Source organism: Eschrichtius robustus, unplaced genomic scaffold, assembly GCF_028021215.1.
Source record: "Eschrichtius robustus isolate mEscRob2 unplaced genomic scaffold, mEscRob2.pri scaffold_26, whole genome shotgun sequence".
NCBI classification, from domain to species: domain Eukaryota; kingdom Metazoa; phylum Chordata; class Mammalia; order Artiodactyla; family Eschrichtiidae; genus Eschrichtius; species Eschrichtius robustus.
Genome location: NW_027175249.1, coordinates 3906339 through 3922989, shown reverse-complemented (window position 1 = coordinate 3922989; position 16651 = coordinate 3906339).

Below are 16651 nucleotides of genomic sequence, written 5' to 3'. Positions count from 1 at the left end.
TGTTAGAAAGGGAACATGGAGCAAAGTGATTTCAGGGGCCATGAAAATTTGTGAATACATAGGCCATGGAGTATTCAGATGAATGTGGTCAAGGATCATTGTGATGAAAAGTGTCCTGGAATATTGTGATTACACGGTTCATGGAGCATTGCGATGACAAGGGCCATGGCGAAATGTAAAGACAGGTGTCATGGGGCATTGTGATGACAGTGGTCATCTAGAATTGTGAAGAAAGATATCATGGAGCAGTGGGATGACAGGGGCCATGGAGCATTGTGATGACAAGGGTCATGGGGCATTTTGATGACACGGCCATGGGACATTATGATGACAAGAAGTTTGCAGCATTGTGATAAAAAGGTCATGGACCATTGTGATAAGAGGGGCCAAGGAGCATTCTGATGACAACGGCATGGAGCATTGTGATGACAAGGGTCATCGAGCATTGTGATGACAGTGGTCATGAAGCATTGTGATGAATGTGGTCATGGATCATTGTGATGACAAGTGTCGTGGAGCATTGTGATGACAGGGGTCATAGAGCATTGTGATGACACGGTTATGGAATTTTGTGATGACCAGAATTCTGTAGCACTGTTATGAAAAGGGAATGGAGCATTGTGATTACAGGGGTCATGGAGCATTGTGATGACAATTGTTCTAGAACATTGTGAAGACAGGGATCATGTAGCATAGTGATGAAAGGGCCATGGAGCATTGTGATGACAGGCGTCATGGGACAATGTGTTGACAGTGGTCATGGAGCATTGTTAGAAAGGTAACATGGAGCAATTTGATTTCAGGGGCCATGAAAAATTGTGAATACATAGGCCTTGGAGTATTCAGATGAATGTGGTCATGGATCATTATGATGACAAGTGTCGTGGAGCATTGTGATGACAGGGGTCATAGAGCATTGTGATGACACGGTTATGGTATATTGTGATGACCAGAATTCTGCAGCACTGTGATGAAAAGGGAATGGAGCATTGTGATTACAGGGTCATGGAGCATTGTGATGACAATTGTTCTAGAACATTGTGATGACAGGGATCATGGAGCATAGTGATGAAAGGGGCCATGGAGCTTTGTGATGATAGGCGTCATGGGACATTGTGTTGACAGTGGTCATGGAGCAATGTTAGAAAGGGAACATGGAGCAATTTGATTTCAGGGGCCATGAAAAATTGTGAATACATAGGCCATGGAGTATTCAGATGAATGTGGTCAAGGATCATTGTGACGACAAGTGTCTGGAATATTGTGATGACACGGTTCATGGAGAATTGCGATGACAAGGGCCATGGCGAAATGTGAAGACAGGTGTCATGGGGCATTGTGATGACAGTGGTCATCTAGAATTGTGAAGAAAGATATCATGGAGCACTGGGATGACAGGGGCCATGGAGCATTGTGATGACAAGGGTCATGGGGCTTTGTGATGACACGGCCATGGAACATTATGATGACAAAAAGTTTGGAGCATTGTGATAAAAAGGGCATGGACCATTGTGATTAGAGGGGCCAAGGAGCATTCTGATGACAACGGCATGGGGCATTGTGATGAAAAGGGTCATCGAGCATTGTGATGACAGTGGTCATGAAGCATTGTGATGAATGTGGTCATGGATCATTGTGATGACAAGTGTCATGGAGCATTGTGATGACAAGGGTCATAGAGCATTGTGATGACACGGTTATGGAATTTTGTGATGACCAGAATTCTGTAGCACTGTTATGAAAAGGGAATGGAGCATTGTGATTACAGGGGTCATGGAGCATTGTGATGACAATTGTTCTAGAACATTGTGAAGACAGGGATCATGTAGCATAGTGATGAAAGGGCCATGGAGCATTGTGATGACAGGCGTAATGGGACAATGTGTTGACAGTGGTCATGGAGCATTGTTAGAAAGGTAACATGGAGCAATTTGATTTCAGGGGCCATGAAAAATTGTGAATACATACGCCATGGAGTATTCAGATGAATGTGGTCATGGATCATTGTGATGACAAGTGTCGTGGAGCATTGTGATGACAGGGGTCATAGAGCATTGTGATGACACGGTTATGGAATATTGTGATGACCAGAATTCTGTAGCACTGTGATGAAAAGGGAATGGAGCATTGTGATTACAGGGGTCATGGATCATTGTGATGACAATTGTTCTAGAACATTGTGAAGACAGGTATCATCGAGCATAGTGATGAAAGCGGCCATGGAGCATTGTGATGACAGGCGTCATGAGACATTGTGTTGGCAGTGGTCAAGGAGCATTGTTAGAAAGGGAACATGGAGCAATTTGATTTCAGGGGCCATGAAAAATTGTGAATACATAGGCCATGGAGTATTCAGATGAATGTGGTCAAGGATCATTGTGACGAAAAGTGTACTGGAATATTGTGATGACACGGTTCATGGAGCATTGCGATGACAAGGGCCATGGCGAAATATGAAGACATGTGTCATGGGGCATTGTGATGACAGTGGTCATTTGGAATTGTGAAGAAAGATATCATGGAGCACTGGGATGACAGGGGCCATGGAGCATTGTGATGACAGGGGTCATGGGGCATTGTGATGACACGGCCATGGAACATTATGATGACAAGAATTCTGGAGCACTGTGATAAATAGGGCATGGACCATTGTGATTAGAGGGGCCAAGGAGCATTCTGATGACAACGGCATGGAGCATTGTGATGACAAGTGTCATCGAGCATTGTGATGACAGTTGTCATGAAGCATTTTGATGAATGTGGTCATGGATCATTGTGATGACAAGTGTCGTGGAGCATTGTGATGACAGGGGTCATAGAGCATTGTGATGACACGGTTATGGAATATTGTGATGACCGGAATTCTGTAGCACTGTGATTAAAAGGGAATGGAGCATTATGATTACAGGGGTCATGGAGCATTGTGATGACAATTGTTCTAGAACATTCTGATGACAAGGATCATGGAGCATAGCGATGAAACCGGCCATGGAGCATTGTGATGACAGGCGTCATGGGACAATGTGTTGACAGTGGTCATGGAGCATTGTTAGAAAGGGAACATGGAGCAATTTGATTTTAGGGGCGATGAAAAATTGTGAATACATAGGCCATGAATTATTCAGATCAATGTGGTCATGGATCATTGTGATGACAAGTGTCGTGGAGCATTGTGATGACAGCTGTCATAGAGCATTGTGATGACATGGTTATGGAATATTGTGATGACCAGAATTCTGTAGCACTGTGATGAAAAGCGACTGGAGCATTGTGATTACAGGGGTCAAGAAGCATTGTGATAACAATTGTTCTAGAACATTGTGATGACAGGGATCATGGAGCATAGTGATGAAAGGGGCCATGGAGCATTGTGATGACAGGCGTCATGGGACAATGTGTTGACAGTGGTCATGGAGCATTGTTAGAAAGGGAACATGGAGCAATTTGATTTCAGGGGCCATGAAAAATTGTGAATACATAGGCCATGGAGTATTCAGATGAATGTGGTCAAGGATCATTGTGACGACAAGTGTCCTGGAATATTGTGATGACACGGTTCATGAAGCATTGCGATGACAAGGGCCATGGCGAAATGTGAAGACAGGTGTCATGGGGCTTTGTGATGACAGTGGTCATCTAGAATTGTGAAGAAAGATATCATGGAGCAGTGGGATGACAGGGGCCATGGAGCATTGTGATGACAGGGGTCATGGGGCATTGTGATGACACGGCCATGGAACATTAAGATGACAAGAATTCTGGAGCATTGTGATAAATAGGGCATGGACCATTGTGATTAGAGGGGCCAAGGAGCATTCTGATGACAACGGCATGGAGCATTGTGATGACAAGGGTCATCGAGCATTGTGATGACAGTGGTCATGTAGCATTGTGATGAATGTGGTCATGGATCATTGTGATGACAAGTGTCGTGTAGCATTGTGATGACAGGGGTCATAGAGCATTGTGATGACACGGTTATGGAATATTGTGATGACCAGAATTCTGTAGCACTGTGATGAAAAAGGAATAGAGCATTGTGATTACAGGGGTCATGGAGCATTGTGATGACAATTGTTCTAGAACATTGTGATGACAGGGATCATGGAGCATAGTGATGAAAGGGGCCATGGAGCATTGTGATGACAGGCGTCATGGGACATTGTGTTGACAGTGGTCATGGAGCATTGTTAGAAATGGAACATGGAGCAATTTGATTTCAGGGGCCATGAAAAATTGTGAATACATAGGCCATGGAGTATTCAGATGAATGTGGTCAAGGATCATTGTGACGAAAATTGTCCTGGAATATTGTGATGACACGGTTCATGGAACATTGCGATGAAAAGGGCCATGGCGAAATGTGAAGAAAGGTGTCATGGGGCATTGTGATGACAGTGCTCATCTAGAATTGTGAAGAAAGATATCATGGAGCACTGGGATGACAGGGGCCATGAAGCATTGTGATGACAGGGGTCATGGGGCATTTTGATGACACGGCCATGGAACATTATGATGAAAAGATTTCGGGAGCATTGTGATAAAAAGAGCATGGACCATTGTTATTAGAGGGGCCAAGGTGCATTCTGATGACAACGGCATGGAGCATTGTGATGACAAGGGTCATCGAGCATTGTGCTGACAGTGGTCATGAAGCATTGTGATGAATGTGGTCATGGATCATTGTGATGACATGTGTCGGGGAGCATTGTGATGACAGGGGTCATAGAGCATTGTGATGACACGGTTATGGAATATTGTGATGACCAGAATTCTGTAGCAGTGTGATGAAAGCGGAATGGAGCATTGTGTTTACAGGGGTCATGGAACATTGTGATGACAATTGTTCTAGAACATTGTGAAGACAGGGATCATGGAGCATAGTGATGAAAGGGCCATGGAGCATAGTGATGACAGGCGTCATGGGACAATCTGTTGACAGTGGTCATGGAGCAGTGTTAGAAAGGGAACATGGAGCAATTTGATTTCAGGGGCCATGAAAAATTGTGAATACATAGGCCATGGAGTATTCAGATGAATGTGGTCAAGGATCATTGTGACGACAAGTGTCCTAGAATATTGTGATGACACGGTTCATGGAGCATTGTGATGACAAGGGCCATGGTGAAATGTGAAGACAGGTGTCATGGGGCATTGTGATGACAGTGGTCATCTAGAATTGTGAAGATAGATATCATGGAGCACTGGGATGACAGGGGCCATGGAGCATTGTGATGACAAGGGTCATGGGGCATTGTGATGACACGGCCATGGAACATTATGATGACAAAAATTCTGGAGCATTGTGATAAAAAGGGCATGGACAATTGTGATTAGAGGGGCCAAGGAGCATTCTGATGACAACGGCATGGAGCATTGTGATGACAAGGGTCATCGAGCATTGTGATGACAGTGGTCATGAAGCATTGTGATGAATGGGGTCATGGATCATTGTGATGACAAGTGTCGTGGAGCATTGTGATGACAGGGGTCATAGAGCATTGTGATGACACGGTTATGGAATATTGTGATGACCAGAATTCTGTAGCACTGTGATGAAAAGGGAATGGAGCATTGTGATTACAGGGGTCATGGATCATTGTGATGACAATTGTTCTAGAACATTGTTAAGACAGGGATCATCGAGCATAGTGATTAAAGGGGCCATGGAGCATTGTGATTACAAGCGTCATGGGACATTGTGTTGGCAGTGGTCATGGAGCATTGTTAGAAAGGGAACATGGAGCAATTTGATTTCAGGGGCCATGAAAAATTGTGAATACATAGGCCATGGAATATTCAGATGAATGTGGTCAAGGATCATTGTGACGAAAAGTGTACTGGAATATTGTGATGACACGGTTCATGGAGCATTGCGATGACAAGGGCCATGGCGAAATATGAAGACAGGTGTCATGGGGCATTGTGATGACAGTGGTCATTTGGAATTGTGAAGAAAGATATCATGGAGCAATGGGATGACAGGGGCCATGGAGCATTGTGATGACAGGGGTCATGGGGCATTGTGATGACACGGCCATGGAACATTATGATGAAAAGAATTCTGGAGCATTGTGATAAATAGGGCATGGACCATTGTGATTAGAGGGGCCAAGGAGCATTCTGATGACAACGGCATGGAGAATTGTGATGACAAGTGTCATCGAGCATTGTGATGACAGTGGTCATGAAGCATTGTGATGAATGTGGTCATGGATCATTGTGATGACAAATGTCGTGGAGCATTGTGATGACAGGGGTCATAGAGCATTGTGATGACACGGTTATGGAATATTGTGATGACCGGAATTCTGTAGCACTGTGATGAAAAAGGAATGGAGCATTATGATTACAGGGGTCATAGAGCATTGTGATGACAATTGTTCTAGAACATTCTGATGACAAGGATCATGGAGCATAGTGATGAAAGGGGCCATGGAGCATTGTGATGACAGGCGTCATGGGACAATGTGTTGACAGTGGTCATGGAGCATTGTTAGGAAGGGAACATGGAGCAATTTTATTTCAGGGGCCATGAAAAATTGTGAATACATAGGCCATGGAGTATTCAGATCAATGTGGTCATGGATCATTGTGATGACAAGTGTCGTGGAGCATTGTGATGACAGGGGTCATAGAGCATTGTGATGACACGGTTATGGAATATTGTGATGACCAGAATTCTGTAGCACTGTGATGAAAAGGGAATGGAGCATTGTGATTACAGGGGTCATGGATCATTGTGATGACAATTGTTCTAGAACATTGTGAAGACAGGGATCATCGAGCATAGTGATGAAAGGGGCCATGGAGCATTGTGATGACAGGCGTCATGGGACATTGTGTTGGCAGTGGTCATGGAGCATTGTTAGAAAGGGAACATGGAGCAATTTGATTTCAGGGGCCATGAACAATTGTGAATACATAGGCCATGGAGTATTCAGATGAATGTGGTCAAGGATCATTGTGACGAAAAGTGTATTGGAATATTGTGATGACACGGTTCATGGAGCATTGCGATGACAAGGGCCATGGCGAAATATGAAGACAGGTGTCATGGGGCATTGTGATGACAGTGGTCATTTGGAATTGTGAAGAAAGATATCATGGAGCACTGGGATGACAGGGGCCATAGAGCATTGTGATGACAGGGATCATGGGGCATTGTGATGACTCGGCCATGGAACATTATGATGACAAAAATTCTGGAGCATTGTGATAAATAGGGCATGGACCATTGTGATTAGAGGGGCCAAGGAGCATTCTGATGACAACGGCATGGAGCATTGTGATGACAAGTGTCATCGAGCATTGTGATGACAGTTGTCATGAAGCATTGTGATGAATGTGGTCATGGATCATTGTGATGACAAGTGTCGTGGAGCATTGTGATGACAGGGGTCATAGAGCATTGTGATGACACGGTTATGGAATATTGTGATGACCGGAATTCTGTAGCACTGTGATGAAAAGGGAATGGAGCATTATGATTACAGGGGTCATGGAGCATTGTGATGACAATTGTGCTAGAACATTCTGATGACAAGGATCATGGAGCATAGTGATGAAAGGGGCCATGGAGCATTGTGATGACAGGCGTCATGGGACAATGTGTTGACAGTGGTCATGGAGCATTGTTAGAAAGGGAACATGGAGCAATTTGATTTCAGGGGCCATGAAAAATTGTGAATACATAGGCCATGGAGTATTCAGATGAATGTGGTCAAGGATCATTGTGACGACAAGTGTCCTGGAATATTGTGATGACACGGTTCATGGAGCATTGAGATGAAAAGGGCCATGGCGAAATGTGAAGAAAGGTGTCATGGGGCATTGTGATGACAGTGGTCATCTAGAATTGTGAAGAAAGATATCATGGAGCACTGGGATGACAGGGGCCATGGAGCATTGAGATGACAGGGATCATGGGGCATTGTGATGACACGGCCATGGAACATTATGATGACAATAATTTTGAAGCATTGTGATAAAAAGAGCATGGACCATTGTGATTAGAGGGGCCAAGGAGCATTCTGATGACAACGGCATGGAGCATTGTGATGACAAGGGTCATCGAGCATTGTGATGACAGGGGTCATAGAGCATTGTGATGACACGGTTATGGAATATTGTGATGACCAGAATTCTGTAGCACTGTGATGAAAAGGGAATGGAGCATTGTGATTACAGGGGTCATGGAGCATTGTGATGACAATTGTTCTAGAACTTTGTGAAGACAGGTATCATGGAGCATAGTGATGAAAGGGGCCATGGAGCATTGTGATGACAGGCGTCATGGGACAATGTGTTGACAGTGGTCATGGAGCATTTTTAGAAAGGGAACATGGAGCAGTTTGATTTCAGGGGCCATGAAAAATTGTGAATATATAGGCCATGGAGTATTCAGATGAAAGTGGTCAAGGATCATTGTGACGAAAAGTGTCCTGGAATATTGTGATGACACGTTTCATGGAGCATTTCGATGACAAGGGCCATGGCGAAATGTGAAGACAGGTGTCATGGGGCATTGTGATGACAGTGGTCATCTAAAATTGTGAAGAAAGATATCATGGAGCACTGGGATGACAGGGGCCATGGAGCATTGTGATGACAGGGGTCATGGGGCATTGTGATGACACGGCCATATAACATTATGACGGCAAGTATTCTGGAGCATTGTGATAAAAAGTGCATGGACCATTGTGATTAGAGGGGCCAAGGAGCATTCTGATGACAACGGCATGGAGCATTGTGATGACAAGTGTCATCGAGCATTGTGATGACAGTGGTCATGAAGCATTGTGATGAATGTGGTCATGGATCATTGTGATGACAAGTGTCGTGGAGCATTGTGATGACAGGGGTCATAGAGCATTGTGATGACACGGTTATGGAATATTGTGATGACCAGAATTCTGTAGCACTGTGATGAATAGGGAATGGAGCATTGTGATTACAGGGGTCATGGAGCATTGTGATGACAATTGTTCTAGAACATTGTGAAGACAGGGATCATGGAGCATAGTGATGAAAGGGGCCATGGAGCATTGTGATGACAGGCGTCATGGGACATTGTGTTGGCAGTGGTCATGGAACATTGTTAGAAAGGGAACATGGAGCAATTTGATTTCAGGGGCCATGAAAAATTGTGAATACATAGGCTATGGAGTATTCAGATGAATGTGGTCAAGGATCATTGTGACGACAAGTGTCCTGGAATATTGTGATGACATGGTTCATGGAGCATTGCGATGACAAGGGCCATGGTGAAATATGAAGACAGGTGTCATGGGGTTTGTGATGACAGTGGTCATCTGGAATTGTGAAGAAAGATATCATGGAGCAGTGGGATGACACGGGCCATGTAGCATTGTGATGACAGGGGTCATGGGGCATTGTGATGACAAGAATTCTGGAGCATTGTGATAAAAAGGGCATGGACCATTGTGATTAGAGGGGTCAAGGAGCATTCTGATGACAACGGCATGGAGCATTGTGATGACCAGTGTCATCGAGCATTTTGATGACAGTGGTCATGAAGCATTGTGATGAATGTCGTCATGGATCATTGTGATGACAAGTGTCGTGGAGCATTGTGATGACAGGGGTCATAGGGCATTGTGATGACACGGTTATGGAATATTGTGATGACCAGAATTCTGTAGCACTGTGATGAAAAGGGAAAGGAGCATTGTGAGTACAGGGGTCATGGAGCATTGTGATGACAATTGTTCTAGAACATTGTGAAGACAGGGATCATGGAGCATAGTGATGAAAGGGGACATGGAGCATTGTGATGACAGGCGTCATGGGACAATGTGTTGACAGTTGTCATGGAGCATTTTTAGAAAGGGAACATGGAGCAATTTGATTTCAGGGGCCATGAAAAATTGTGAATACATAGGCCATGGAGTATTCAGATGAATGTAGTCAAGGATCATTGTGACAAAAAGTGTCCTGGAATATTGTGATGACACGGTTCATGGAGCATTGCGATGACAAGGGCCATGGCGAAATGTGAAGACAGGTGTCATGGGGCATTGTGATGACACGGCCATGGAACATTATGATGACAAGAATTCTGGAACATTGTGATAAAAAGGGCATGGACCATTGTGATTAGAGGGGCCAAGGAGCATTCTGATGACAACGGCATGGAGCATTGTGATGACCAGGGTCATCGAGCATTGTGATGACAGTGGTCATGAAGCATTGTGATGAATGTGGTCATGGATCATTGTGATGGCAAGTGTCGTGGATCATTGTAATGACAGGGGTCATAGAGCATTTTGATGACACGGTTATGGAATATTGTGAAGACAAGAAATCTGTAGCACAGTGATGAAAATGGAATGGAGCATTGTGATTACAGGGGTCATGGAGCATTGTGATGACAATTGTTCTAGAACATTGTGAAGACAGGGATCATGGAGCATAGTGATAAAAGGGGCCATGGAGCATTGTGATGACAGGTGTCATGGGACAATGTATTTACAATGGTCATGGAGCATTCTTAGAAAGGGAACATGGAGCAATTTGATTTCAGGGGCCATGAAAAATTGTGAATACATAGGCCATGGAGTATTCAGATGAATATGGTCAAGGATCACTGTGACGACAAGTGTCCTGGAATATTGTAATGACACGGTTCATGGAGCATTGCGATGACAAGGGCCATGGCGAAATGTGAAGACAGGTGTCATGGGGCATTGTGATGACAGTGGTCATCTAGAATTGTGAAGAAAGATATCATGGAGCACTGGGATGACAGTGGCCATGGAGCATTGTGATGACAGGGGTCATGGAGCATTGTGATGACACGGCCATGGAACATTATTATGACAAGAATTCTGGAGCATTGTGATAAAAAGTCATGGACCATTGTGATTAGATGGGCCAAGGAGCATTCTGATGACAACGGCATGGAGCATTGTGACGACACTTGTTCTAGAACATTGTGAAGACAGGGGTCATAGAGCATTGTGAGGACACGGTTATGGAATATTGTGATGACCAGAATTCTGTAGCACAGTGATGAAAAGGGAATGGAGCATTGTGAGTACATGGGTCATGGAGCATTGTGATGACAATTGTTCTAGAACATTGTGAAGACAGGGATCATGGAGCATAGTGATGAATGGGGCCATGGAGCATTGTGATGACAGGCGTCATGGGACAATGTGTTGACAGTGGTCATGGAGCATTGTTAGAAAGGGAATATGGAGCAATTTGATTTCAGGGGCCATGATAAATTGTGAATACATAGGCCATGGAGTATTCAGATGAATGTGGTCAAGGATCATTGTGACGACAAGTGTCCTGGAATATTGTGATGACACGGTTCATGGAGCATTGCGATGACAAGGGCCATGGAGAAATGTGAAGACAGGTGTCATGGGGCTTTGTGATGACAGTGGTCATCTAGAATTGTGAAGAAAGATATCATGGAGCACTGGGATGACAGGGGCCATGGAGCATTGTGATGACAGGGGTCATGGGGCATTGTGATGACACGGCCATGGAACATTATGATGACAATAATTCTGGAGCATTGTGATAAAAAGGGCATGGACCATTGTGATTAGAGGGGCCAAGGAGCATTCTGATGACAACGGCATGGAGCATTGTGATGACAAGGGTCATCGAGCATTGTGATGACAGTGGTCATGAAGCATTGTGATGAATGTGGTTATGGATCATTGTGATGACAAGTGTCGTGGATCATTGTGATGACAGGGGTCATAGAGCATTGTGATGACACGGTTATGGAATATTGTGATGACCAGAATTCTGTAGCACTGTGATGAAAAGGGAATGGAGCATTGTGATTACACGGGTCATGGAGCATTGTGATGAAAATTGTTTAGAACATTGTGAAGACAGGGATCATGGAGCACAGTGATGAAAGGGGCCATGGAGCACTGTGATGACAGGCTTATGGGACATTGTGTTGATAGTGGTCATGGAACATTGTTAGAAAGGGAACATGGAGCAATTTAATTTCAGGTGTCATGAAAAATTGTGAATACATAGGCCATGGAGTATTCAGATGAATGTGGTCATGTATCATTGTGATGACAAGTGTCGTGGAGCATTGTGATGACAGGGGTCATAGAGCATTGTGATGACACGGTTATGGAATATTGTGATGACCAGAATTCTGTAGCACTGTGATGAAAAGGGAATGGAGCATTGTGATTACAGGGGTCATGGAGTATTGTGATGACAATTGTTCTAGAACATTGTGAAGACAGGGATCATGGAGCACAGTGATGAATGGGGCCATGGAGCATTGTGATGACAGGCGTCATGGGACAATGTGTTGTCAGTGGTCATGGAGCATTGTTAGAAAGGGAACATGGAGCAATTTGATTTCAGGGGCCATGAAAACTTGTGAATACATCGGCCATGGAGTATTCAGATGAATGTGGTCAAGGATCATTGTGAAAAAAAGTGTCCTGGAATATTGTGATGACACGGTTCATGGAGCATTGCGATGAAAAGGGCCATGGCGAAATGTGATGAGAGTGGTCCTCTATAATTGTGAAGAAAGATATCATGGAGCCCTGGGATGACAGGGGCCATGGAGCATTGTGATGACAGGGGTCATGGGGCATTGTGATGACACGGCCATGGAACATTATGATGACAAGTATTCTGGAGCATTGTGATAAAAAGGGTATGGACCATTGTGATTAGAGGGGTCAAGGAGCATTCTGATGACAACGGCATGGAGCATTGTGATGACCAGGATCATCGAGCATTGTGATGACAGTGGTCATGAAGCATTGTGATGAATGTCGTCATGGATCATTGTGATGACAAGTGTCGTGGAGCATTGTGATGACAGGGGTCATAGAGCATTGTGATGACACGGTTATGGAGTATTGTGATGGCCAGAATTCTGTAGCACTGTGATGAAAAGGGAATGGAGCATTGTGATTACAGTGGTCATGGAGCATTGTGATGACAATTGTTCTAGAACATTGTGAAGACAGGGATAATGGAGCATAGTGATGAAAGGGGCCATGGAGCATTGTGATGACAGGCGTCATGGGACAATGTGTTGAAAGTGGTCATGGAGCATTGTTAGAAAGGGAACATGGAGCAATTTGAATTCAGGGGCCATGAAAAATTGTGAATACATAGGCCATGGAGTATTCAGATGAATGTGGTCAAGGTTCAATGTGACGACAAGTGTCCTGGAATATTGTGATGACACGGTTCATGGAGCTTTGCGATGACAAGGGCCATGGCGAAATGTGAAGACAGGTGTCATGGGGCATTGTGATGACAGGGGTCATGGGGCATTGTGATGACACGGCCATGGAACATTATGATGACAAGAATTCTGGAGCATTGTGATAAAAAGGGCATGGACGTTTGTGATTAGAGGGGTCAAGGAGCATTCTGATGACAATGGCATGGAGCATTGTGATGACCAGGGTCATCGAATATTGTGATGACAGTGGTCATGAAGCATTGTGATGAATGTGGTCATGGATCATTGTGATGACAAGTGTCGTGGAGCATTGTGATGACAGGTGTCATGGGACAATGTGTTGACAATGGTCAAGGAGCATTGTTAGAAATGGAACATGGAGCAATTTAATTTCAGGGGCCATGAAAAATTGTGAATACATAGGCCAAAGGGTATTCAGATGAATGTGGTCAAGGATCAATTTGACGAAAAGTGTCCTGGAATATTGTGATGACACGGTTCATGGAGCATTGCGATGACAAGGGCCATGGCGAAATGTGAAGACAGGTGTCATGGGGCATTGTGATGACAGTGGTCATCTAGAATTGTGAAGAAAGATATCATGGAGCACTGAGATGACATGGGCCATGGAGCATTGTGATGACAGGCGTCATGGGACATTGTGTTGACAGTTGTCATGGAGCATTGTTAGAAAGGGAACATGGAGCAATTTGATTTCAGGGGCCATGAAAAATTGTGAATACATAGGCCATGGAATATTCAGATGAATGTGGTCAAGGATCATTGTGACGAAAATTGTCCTGGAATATTGTGATAACACGGTTCATGGAGCATTGCGATGACAAGGGCCATGGCGAAATGTGAAGACAGGTGTCATGGGGCATTGTGAAGACAGTGGTCATCTAGAATTGTGAAGAAAGATATCATGGAGCACTGGGATGACAGGGGCCATGGAGCATTGTGATGACAGGGGTCATGGGGCATTGTGATGACACGGCCATGGAACATTATGATGGCAAGAATTCTGGAGCATTGTGATAAAAAGGGCATGTACCATTGTGATTAGAGGGGTCAAGGAGCATTCTGATGACAACGTCATGGAGCATTGTGATGACAAGTGTCATCGAGCATTGTGATGACAGTGGTCATGAAGCATTGTGATGAATGGGGTCATGGATTATTGTGATGACAAGTGTCGTGGAGCATTGTGATGACAGGGGTCATAGAGCATTGTGATGACAGGGTTATGGAATATTGTGAAGACCAGAAATCTGTAGCACAGTGATGAAAATGGAATGGAGCATTGTGATTACAGGGGTCATGGAGAAATGTGATGAAAATTGTTCTAGAAAATTGTGAAGACAGGGATCATGGAGCATAGTGATGAAAGGGGCCATGGAGCATTGTGATGACAGGCGTCATGGGACAATGTGTTGACAGTGGTCATTGAGCATTGTTAGAAAGGGAACATGGAGCAATTTGATTTCAGGGGCCATGAAAAATTGTGAATACATAGGCCATGGATTATTCAGATGAATGTGGTCAAGGATCATTGTGACAAAAAGTGTCCTGGAATATTGTGATGACACGGTTCATGGAGCATTGCGATGACAAGGGCCATGGCGAAATGTGAAGACGGGTGTCATGGAGCATTGTGATGACAGTGGTCATCTAGAATTGTGAAGAAAGGTATCATGGAGCACTGGGATGACAGGGGCCTTGGAGCATTGTGATGACAGGGGTCATGGGGCATTGTGATGACACGGCCATGGAACATTATGATGACAAGAATTCTGGAGCATTGTGATAAAAAGGGCATGGACCATTGTGATTAGAGGGGCCAAGGAGCATTCTGATGACAACGGCATGGAGCATTGTGATGAAAAGGGTCATCGAGCATTGTGATGACAGTGGTCATGAAGCATTGTGATGAATGTGGTCCTGGATCATTGTGATGACAAGTGTCGTGGAGCATTGTGATGACAGGTGTCATAGAGCATTGTGATGACACGTTTATGGAGTATTGTGATGACCAGAATTCTGTAGCACTGTGATGAAAAGGGAATGGAGCATTGTGATTACAGGGGTCATGGAGCATTTTGATGAATGTGGTCATGGATCATTGTGATGAAAAGTGTAGTGGAGCATTGTGATGACAGGTGTCATAGAGCATTGTGATGACACGGTTATGGAATATTTTTAAGACCAGAATTCTGTAGCACTGTGATGAAAAAGGAATGGAGAATTGTGATTACAGGGGTCATGGAGCATTGTGATGACAATTGTTCTAGAACATTGTGAAGACAGGGGTCATGGAGCATAGTGATGAAAGGGGCCATGGAGCATTGTGATGACAGGTGTCATGGGACAATGTGTTGACAATGGTCAAGGAGCATTGTTTGAAAGGGAACATGGAGCAATTTCATTTCAGGGGCCATGAAAAATTGTGAATACATAGGCCAAAGAGTATTCAGATGAATGTGGTCAAGGACCATTGTGACAAAAAGTGTCCTGGAATATTGTGATGACACGGTTCATGGAGCATTGCGATGACAAGGGCCATGGCGAAATGTGAAGACAGGTGTCATGGGGCATTGTGATGAGAGTGGTCATCTAGAATTGTGAAGAAAGATATCATGGAGCACTGGGATGAAAGGGGCCATGGAGCATTGTGATGACAGGGGTCATTGGGCATTGTGATGACACGGCCATGGAACATTATGATGACAAGAATTCTGGAGTATTGTGATAAAAAGGTCATGGACCATTGTGATTAGAGTGGTCAAGGAGCATTCTGATGACAACGTCATGGAGCATTGTGATGACAATGGTCATTGAGCATTGTGATGACAGTGGTCATGAAGCATTGTGATGAATGTGGTCATGGATCATTGTGATGACAAGTGTCGTGGAGCATTGTGATGACAGGGGTCATAGAGCATTGTGATGACACGGTTATGGAATATTGTGAAGCCCAGAATTCTGTAGCACTGTGATGAAAAGGGAATGGAGCATTGTGATTACAGGGGTCATGGAGCATTGTGAAGACAATTGTTCTAGAACATTGTGAAGACAGGGGTCAGGGGGCATAGTGATGAAAGGGGCCATGGAGCATTGTGATGACAGGCGTCATGGGACAATGTGTTGACAGTGGTCATGGAGCATTGTTAGAAAGGGAACATGGAGCAATTTGATTTCAGGGGCCATGAAAAATTGTGAATACATAGGCCATGGAGTATTCAGATGAATGTGGTCAAGGATCATTGTGACAAAAAGTGTCCTAGAATATTGTGATGACACAGTTCATGGAGCATTGCGATGACAAGGGCCATGGCGAAATGTGAAGACAGGTGTCATGGGGCATTGTGAAGACAGTGGTCATCTAGAATTGTGAAGAAAGATATCATGGAGCACTGGGATGACAGGGGC